The sequence below is a fragment of the Macaca nemestrina genome, chromosome 13, assembly GCF_043159975.1.
Source record: "Macaca nemestrina isolate mMacNem1 chromosome 13, mMacNem.hap1, whole genome shotgun sequence".
In the NCBI taxonomy this organism is placed as follows: Eukaryota; Metazoa; Chordata; class Mammalia; order Primates; family Cercopithecidae; genus Macaca; species Macaca nemestrina.
The window spans coordinates 11,237,979-11,245,717 of NC_092137.1; the positions used below are offsets into that span (position 1 = coordinate 11,237,979).

The window sequence follows — 7,739 nt, forward strand, 5'->3', positions numbered from 1 at the left end:
GGCTGTTTGAGCCAAGAATCAAATGGAAGTTCCAGCCAGACCTCAGGGCACCCCCAGAGCAGCCAGGACGTCATCAGCCAGGGTGGACAGCTGAGCTCCCCAGACCACAGATGACAGCAGCCACAGGCTTCTGCAACAGCCCACCAGGCTACCCAGGGGCAGGACAAGACAGACCTACCACCTAAGCCTCCAGCAGCCAGGGCCCACCCAAGGGTAGAACAGTCACCCGCCTAGAGACCAGAGGCTCTCCTTCCCCCACCGCATGCACCGCCCCCACTCAGAGAGGATCAGGGGCTGAGCGGAAGGAGGGAGGTCTGCAGTGCGGACCGGGTGTCCGTGAAGAGACTGTGGCATCCACAAGAGACAATGCCAGCCAGTGGAAACAAAGGGGCTGCATTCTCTTTGCACCGTGGGTGCAGCATGCTTACGTGGGGTTTAAGAATTCATGTAATTAGCACCACAGGCTAATGATAACCCCTCCCTAGATTACAAGACAGTCCCATCATCTCCAGCATCTGGCCCCTTGGAGAAGAGTTTGCAGAAGGAAGAAAAGAAGACCAGAGAACATTCTCTATAAGGCCCTTTGCAGAGAAGAAAGCTCAGCTCCTGCCTTGGAAGCAAAGCTGTAGGAAATCTCTTTCCCATCTTGCAAGAAGATGTGAAAAAGCTGAGAAGCCAGATACTAAGGAGAAGAAACCCGAAGCAAAGAAGGCTGATGCTGATGACAAGGGGAAAAGGGATCACCTCAAGACTGAACAACTCAAGAAGGGGAAGTCCCATTGCAGCCTCAATCCCGTCCTTGTCAGATGAATTGGCAGGTATTCCCAATCTGCCGTGTATTCCGAAAGGACACGTGGAAGAGGAAGTACTGAGCTGCTAAGTCCAAGGTGGAAAAGAAAAAGAAGGAGAAGCTTCTTGCAACTGTTACAAAACCAGTTGGTGGTGACAAGAACGGTGGTACCTGGGTGGTTAACAAAATGCCTAGATAGCATCCTACTGGAGATGCGCCTCGAAAGCTGTTGAGCCACAGCAAAAAGCCCTTCAGTCAGCATGTGAGAAAACTGAGAGCCAGCATTACCCCCGAAGCCATTCTAATCATCTTCACTGGATGCCACAGACGCAAGAGGGTGGTTTTCCTGAAGCAGCTGGCTAGTGGCTTGTTACTTAGGACTGGACCTCTGGTCCTCAATCGAGTTCCTCTATGAAGAACACACCAGACATTTGTCATTGCCACTTCAACCAAAATTGACATCAGCAATGTAAAAATCCCAAAACATCTCACTAATGCTTACTTCAAGAAACAGCAGTTGCAGAAGTCCAGATACCAGGAAGGTGAGATCTTCGACACAGAAAAAGAGAAATACGAGATTACAGGGCAGCACAAGATTGACCAGAGAGCTGTGGACTCACAGAGTCTACCAAAAATCAAAGCTATTCCTCAGCTCCAGGGCTACCTGTGATCTGTGTTTGCTCTGAGGAATGGAATTTATCCTCACAAATTGGTGTTCTAAATTTCTTAAGAAGAACCTAATTAAATAACTGATAACATTTAAAAATAGTAAATCTGTGGGGACAGAGGCCTGGGCCATGTCTGTGACCAGCATGCTGCAGTGGATGTGGGCCAGAAGGAGGAAGCACAGTAAGCCGTGGGGACACCCCGTGCTGTTCACAGAGCCAGGCACCCAGAGCACGGAGCAGAGCGGCTTCCTTCTTCCCCAGGCTGCTGAGCCTGTGCTGAGCGTGTGTGGAGGGCGCAGTGGGCCGTTCATTGGGGCTGGAAGCTAGCCCACTCTGCCGCCTCGGAGTAGATACAGCCATCAATTACCCCAGCATGTGCAAGAAGGACGCCACTGTCCACACGCTGGGGCCGGGTTTGGAGCGTACTCAGAGACGGAGATCCGTGACCATCCACACGCTGGGGCCGGGTTTGGAGCGCACTCAGAGACGGAGATCTGGGTGCAAGGGGGTTATGGGGGTGTCCTGGAGACCAGACCCCGCGAGGGGAGAGGGCAGCGGGAATGAGCAGCAAAGGCCTCAGCCAGGCTCACAGGCAGCTCTGAGGCTGGGTGGCTGCACAGTAGCCTGCATCAGGCAGGTGGCCCTGCCGTTACCTGGCATAGCAATCAGCCACTAAAGCAGGTGGCATGAGAGGGGCATGAGCTCATACCAGGCAGCCCCGTCCAGGTGAGTCCTGGGAGGCGATGCCTGTGCCTCTGTCTTGGAGCGGGAGTTTGGGGCACCCCCCACAGCATTCACATGAGGCTAGGCTTCACGGTCAGGCCTTACACCTGGTGCCTGTGTCAGCCTCCCCTGGATGGGATTTGGAGTTTCAGTGGATACCAACACCCATGTAGAGCCCACGATGACCTGCTTTCCAATTAAGTGAACACCTCAAAGTCCCTTCCAGTGTAAACAATCTCTGATTCCTTGATTTAATCCTCCACAGTTAAAGGAACCTCTGCACTAATGGGCTTGAGTGAAGTCTTTTTGCACAGTAATACGTGGTCGTATAACCCCCACAACATGTCTCTAAACCCACGTAACAGTCACGGCTCTCGATAGTGATTACGGTTGTGCAGGGCTGAGATCTGAATGCTGGTTGCGGTTGTGCAGGGCTGAGATCTGAATGCTGGTTTCTACAGCGGATTTGTCACATTCAGGTAACGGGTTTTGGGACTTGAATGTATCTTTTTGGAGGGACACAATTCAATCCACAACACACCCCCTCCTGGGCACCTGCACCCGGCGTTCCACACTGGGGATAAAGGCCCAGCCCTGGGCTCCACTCAGGATGACCCTGAAGGGCTGTGCCAGCTCCAGAGCTTCCTTGGGAACCAGCGGTTAGGGCATCACTGCCCGACAACTCCCTCTACCCCACTGGCCTTTCTTCTCTCCCTTCACAGACCTTAAACCCAAGAGCACTGCCCCGCACCAATAAACACTCTTCTGTCTCTGAGTGAGCTTCCCCAGGGACCCAGCCTGCATCAGGGACTCAGCTAGGTGGGGACACAGGCCTATGCCGACGCGTGGCCTGGGGAACACGGGCCCATGCCGATGCGTGGCTGTGAAACTAACAAACACATCACCCAAGGCCTCCAGGTGAGGGTCCCGACACAGCCACGTTGTGACAGGACAAGTTTGTTCCAGAACGTTTCAGAGGCTACCCCTGGGCAGCCACCTCCAGACTCCATTGATGAGCGGTCTTGGGAACCTCCCCCCGCCCCACTGTGCCCCACCTGTGTCTGGTGATCCTCCCGGTCTGTAAACCGTGGCCCGGCCGACTTTAAGCAGCTGTCAGTTATGTACTCACTTCTGCCTCCAAGACGTCGGTCGGCCTCTACTGTACACGCCTCACACTGAGTGCCAAGGACATGCAGCTCACGGTCATGGCCCTGACCTCGAGTGTCTCAAACTCAGTGGGAAGGAAGACAAACGCACAGCTTTCCATGACACAGAGGGATGGGTGTGGGAGAGGCAGCCGCCAGCTGCTGTGGGAACCCAGAGAAATGAGACTTCAACCCAGACCCAGTCCACGTAGGTGCCTGAGAGACAGGGGGACGGTGGTCCCGGGAGGGGCACACTGTGGCCGCTCCTGCACAGCCAGGGAGCTACAGGGGTTTCCACATGGCCAGGTGCAGCAGGGAGGCCCAAGGCAGGCAGGCACCTGATTGTGAAGTGAACAACTTTTTTTTTTTTTTTTTTTTTTTTTTTTTTTTTTTTTTTTTTGAGACGGAGTCTCGCTCTGTCGCCCAGGCTGGAGTGCAGTGGCCGGATCTCAGCTCACTGCAAGCTCCGGGAACAACTATTGAGTTTCATAGGTTACTAAACTAGTTGGAGGTAGCTATCCCCAGTCCTACTCCACGATACAATGCCTGATACATGTGGTGGCTGTGGATGTGTGACTGTGTTTAGCACATGGCCTGGGAGTTAAGCCCCTTCCTCTCCCCTTTTCTGGTCTGGAGGGTTCACCTGAACCCTGTTCATTCCACATGGGGGGCCGATTTTTTAATCAGATCGGTCCTGGGTCTTCACCAGCTCATCTGACTGGTCTGCCGAAGTTACTTCCGCTCTGATTTATGAATTCCATAACCAGATTTCTCACATCAGAGGATTTCCAGTCTTCAGATAAGCGAGGGCGGGTAGAAACCTTTGGGTCACTGTAGTTAGTTTCACACTTTCAAAACTAGAAAATTTCTAACCAGGGAAAGTGAAAACGTGAGAGCCTCAGCACAGGTCAAATGCGAAAACACCTAAGAAATCAAGAGAATTAAAAAGAGAGGCCGGGCATGGTGGCTCACACCTGTAATCCCAGCACTTTGGGAGGCCGAGGAGGGCAGATCACTTGAGGTCAGGAGTTTGAGACCAGTCTGGCTGACATGGTGAAACCCTGTCTCTACTAAAAATACATTAGCCAGGCGTGGTGGGCTCCTGTAACTTCAGCTACTCAGGAGGCTGAGGCACGAGAATTGCTTGAACCTGGGAGGCACAGGTTGCAGTGAGCCAAGATCGCACCACTGCACTCCAACCCTGGGTGACAGAGTGAGACTGCTTTTAAGAAAAAGAAAGAAAAGAAAAGAGGCCAGTAGTCTGAAGACAGGAAATGCCAGCTCGGTGTTCAAAAGCAGAGGAAAGATGAATTCTAAAAACCAGCTACGTGCAGTGGCTCATGCCCATAATCTTAGCGCTTTGTGAGGCTGAGGCAGGAGGATTGCTTGAGTCCAAGAGTTCAAGACCAGCTTGGACAACATAGTGAGACCCCCCCCCATCTCTATAAAAAATTAAAACGTAGTAATAATTAACCAGGCGTGGTGATGCACATATACAGTTGTAGCTACCCAGGAGGCTGAGGTGGGAGGATCACTTGAGCCCAGGAGGTCAAGGCTGCAGTGAGCTATGATTGTGCCACTGAATTCCAGCCTGGGTGACAGAGTGAGACCCCATCTCAAAAAATTAAATAAATGAAAAGTAGAAACAAATCAGCAATCCTGACCAATTTTGAGCAAAATTCCAGTATGGAGTAATTTTTTTTTTTTTTTTTTTTTTTTTTTTTTTGAGACGGAGTTTCACTCTGTCGCCCAGACTGGAGTACAGTGGCACAATCTTTGCTCACTGAAACTTCCACTTCCTGGGTTCAAGCGATTCTCCTGCCTCAGCCTCCCAAGTGGCTGGGACTACAGGCACGCACCCACTGCGCCCAGCTAATTTTTGTATTTTTAGAGACAGGGTTTCACCATGTTGGCCAGACTGGTCTCGAACCCCTGACCTTGTGATCCACCCGCCTCAGCCTCCCTAAGTGCTGAGATTACAGGCTTGAGCCACCGTGCCCAGCCTAGGGTAATTTTTAAATGATTAGGGAGATGGGGAAAAAACTAATTGCTGGGAACCAGCGTGTGGTCACTGAGGACTGATCGCCTTTCACTTCGACAAGGTTGTTAGATCGACAGCCCTGGAAAATGTTATGAGCTCCAGCTGCTTGTGTTTATTGTAGAAAAGAAAAATTTACATCTTTCCACAATTATTTGTAAAAACAGAAGAAAAAGAAGGAGGAGAAAGGGGAGGAGGAGCCTAGAGCTAAGCAATGTCAGATGGTAACAGAAGGCTTCAGTGTGAGGCCGAGGTCCCCTGAAAAGAAGTCTCCACACCACACTCCCCAGTGTCAATCCCCCGGGTGTCTACAGGACCATGAAGGTGCTGCTGGGGTCTGTGAGCTAAACACAGCATCTCAAAAGGCCTAATGGAAAGCGTACTCTTACCCACGGGCTAGCTAACGTGTCATTTCGGCACAGTGTAATTGAAGGGGACTGGGCTCTTCCTCTGTCCAAGATGCGTGGGCTTAAGTCAGTTATAAAATCTCTGTGGGCATGTTTGTTTCCAGCAAGAGGAAAATCTACAAAATTTGAAAGTCCTGTTGCCACAAAGCACCTAGAAATCCTGGAAAATTTATCCTGAATATCCTGTTAAACACACAGCGGGGCACACATCAGTAAGAGATCCCCAGCAGACGGAAGCAAAGAAGAAACTGTGGACTCAGCTGCTGCCCTTTGGAGATATTTGCCAAGCTCAGGAACAGGGAGCCTCGGTGTCCACAGCCATCCAGGCACTGAATACCAAACCCGGGGCCTGCACGAGCCAGGGACTTGGAAGTGAGGCTCCCTAGAAATGCAGGACCCTTGGAGGCTGTACCCTCAGTGATAGAATGAGGCAAAACAGAAATTAATAAAAAGAAATGACAAGGAAACATGTGTCTCAACTCCTGGGCTCTGAGTGGGACAGAGTCTCCCTGAGAATCCATGCCTGGCCCCATTGGGTTTGGGTTTGAACTGATACCATTTGGTCTGGGAAACTAAAGTCAAGAAATTAGCTAAGAGTGGTGTTAAGTTGATAGTCCCCCAGATGCTTGGCAGAAACAAATGTGAAATCTCTCTGGAGCAACACGTCCTCAAACCAAGGTGTATAGGATTTCCAAGATAAAGCCCAGCCGTGTACTATAAGATTAACCTTTATTGGCCAGGCACGGAAGCTCACGCCTCTAATCCTAGCACTTTGGGGAGCTGAGGCAGACAGATCACTTGAGGTCAGGAGTTCGAGACCAGCCTGGCCAACATGGTGAAACCCTGGCTCTACTAAAAATACAAACATTAGCCGGGCATGGTGGCGCATGTGTCTATAGCCCCAGCTACAGAGGTTGAGGCAGGAGAATCACTTGAATCTGAGAGACAGAGGTTGCAGTGAGCCAAGATTGCGCCACTGAACTCCACCCTGGGCAACAGACCGAAACTCTGTCTAGATTAAAAAAAAAGAAAAAGATTAACCTTTATTGAAGACTTACCTTGTGCCAGGTACAGTTTTAAATCTTTGACCTGGGCCAGGCATGGTGGCTCACACCTGTAATTTCAGCACTTTGAGAGGGTGAGGAGGACAGATCACCTGAGGTCAGGAGTTCAAGACCAGCCTGGCCAACATGGTGAAACCCCATCTCTACTAAAAATACAAAAATTAGCCATCTGTGGTGGTGGGTGCCTGTAATCCCAGCTACTCTGGAGGCTGAGGCAGGAGAATCACTTGAACCTGGAAGGCAGAGGTTGCAGTGAGCCAAGATGGTGCCACTGCACTTCAACCTGGGTGACAGAGCGAGACTCTGTCTCAAAAAGAAATGAAAAATAAATAAATAAATCTTTTACCTGTATTGTCCCACTTAATCTTCACACATTCTTCTAATGGTAGGTGGTTTTATTCTCATTATTGTTTATTAAGATCATTCATATTCCTGGATTAGGAATAGGAGAGAATGAAGGCACAGAGCAGATAAGTAACTTACTCAAGAACACACAGCAAAGAAGATTTGAGATTCAAACCCAGGAAGTCTGGCCCACAGTCCACAGAGGAACCCGTCATGAGCACGAGTTACCTGGAATCAGTCATAGGGCTTCCAGGCAATGGAATTCTGGGGTACAGAATACAAATAAGAATGCTTAAGATGTTTAAAGACATTCTCAAAAATGCAGACAAGACACAGAAGAAAAAGACAAAGTAAACAAGAGAGGAAAACAATTAAAATTTTTAGAAATAAAAAATGTAAGTTGGGCACAGTGGCAGGTGCCTGTAGTCCCAGCTACTCAGGAGGCTGAGGCGGGAGGATTGCTTGAGCCCAGAAGTTCGAGGCTGTAATGTTCTGTAATAGCACCTGTGAATAGCCGCTGCACTCCACCCTGGGTGGCATAGTGAGACCCTGGCTCTAA

At 50.3% G+C, this 7,739-nt stretch overlaps 1 pseudogene; it reads left to right on the plus strand.

Moving 5' to 3' along the window:
• The first annotated feature begins 977 nt into the window (after positions 1–977).
• On the plus strand, positions 978–1,511 carry LOC105486563 (large ribosomal subunit protein eL6 pseudogene; annotated as a pseudogene).
• Positions 1,512–7,739: the final 6,228 nt, after the last annotated feature.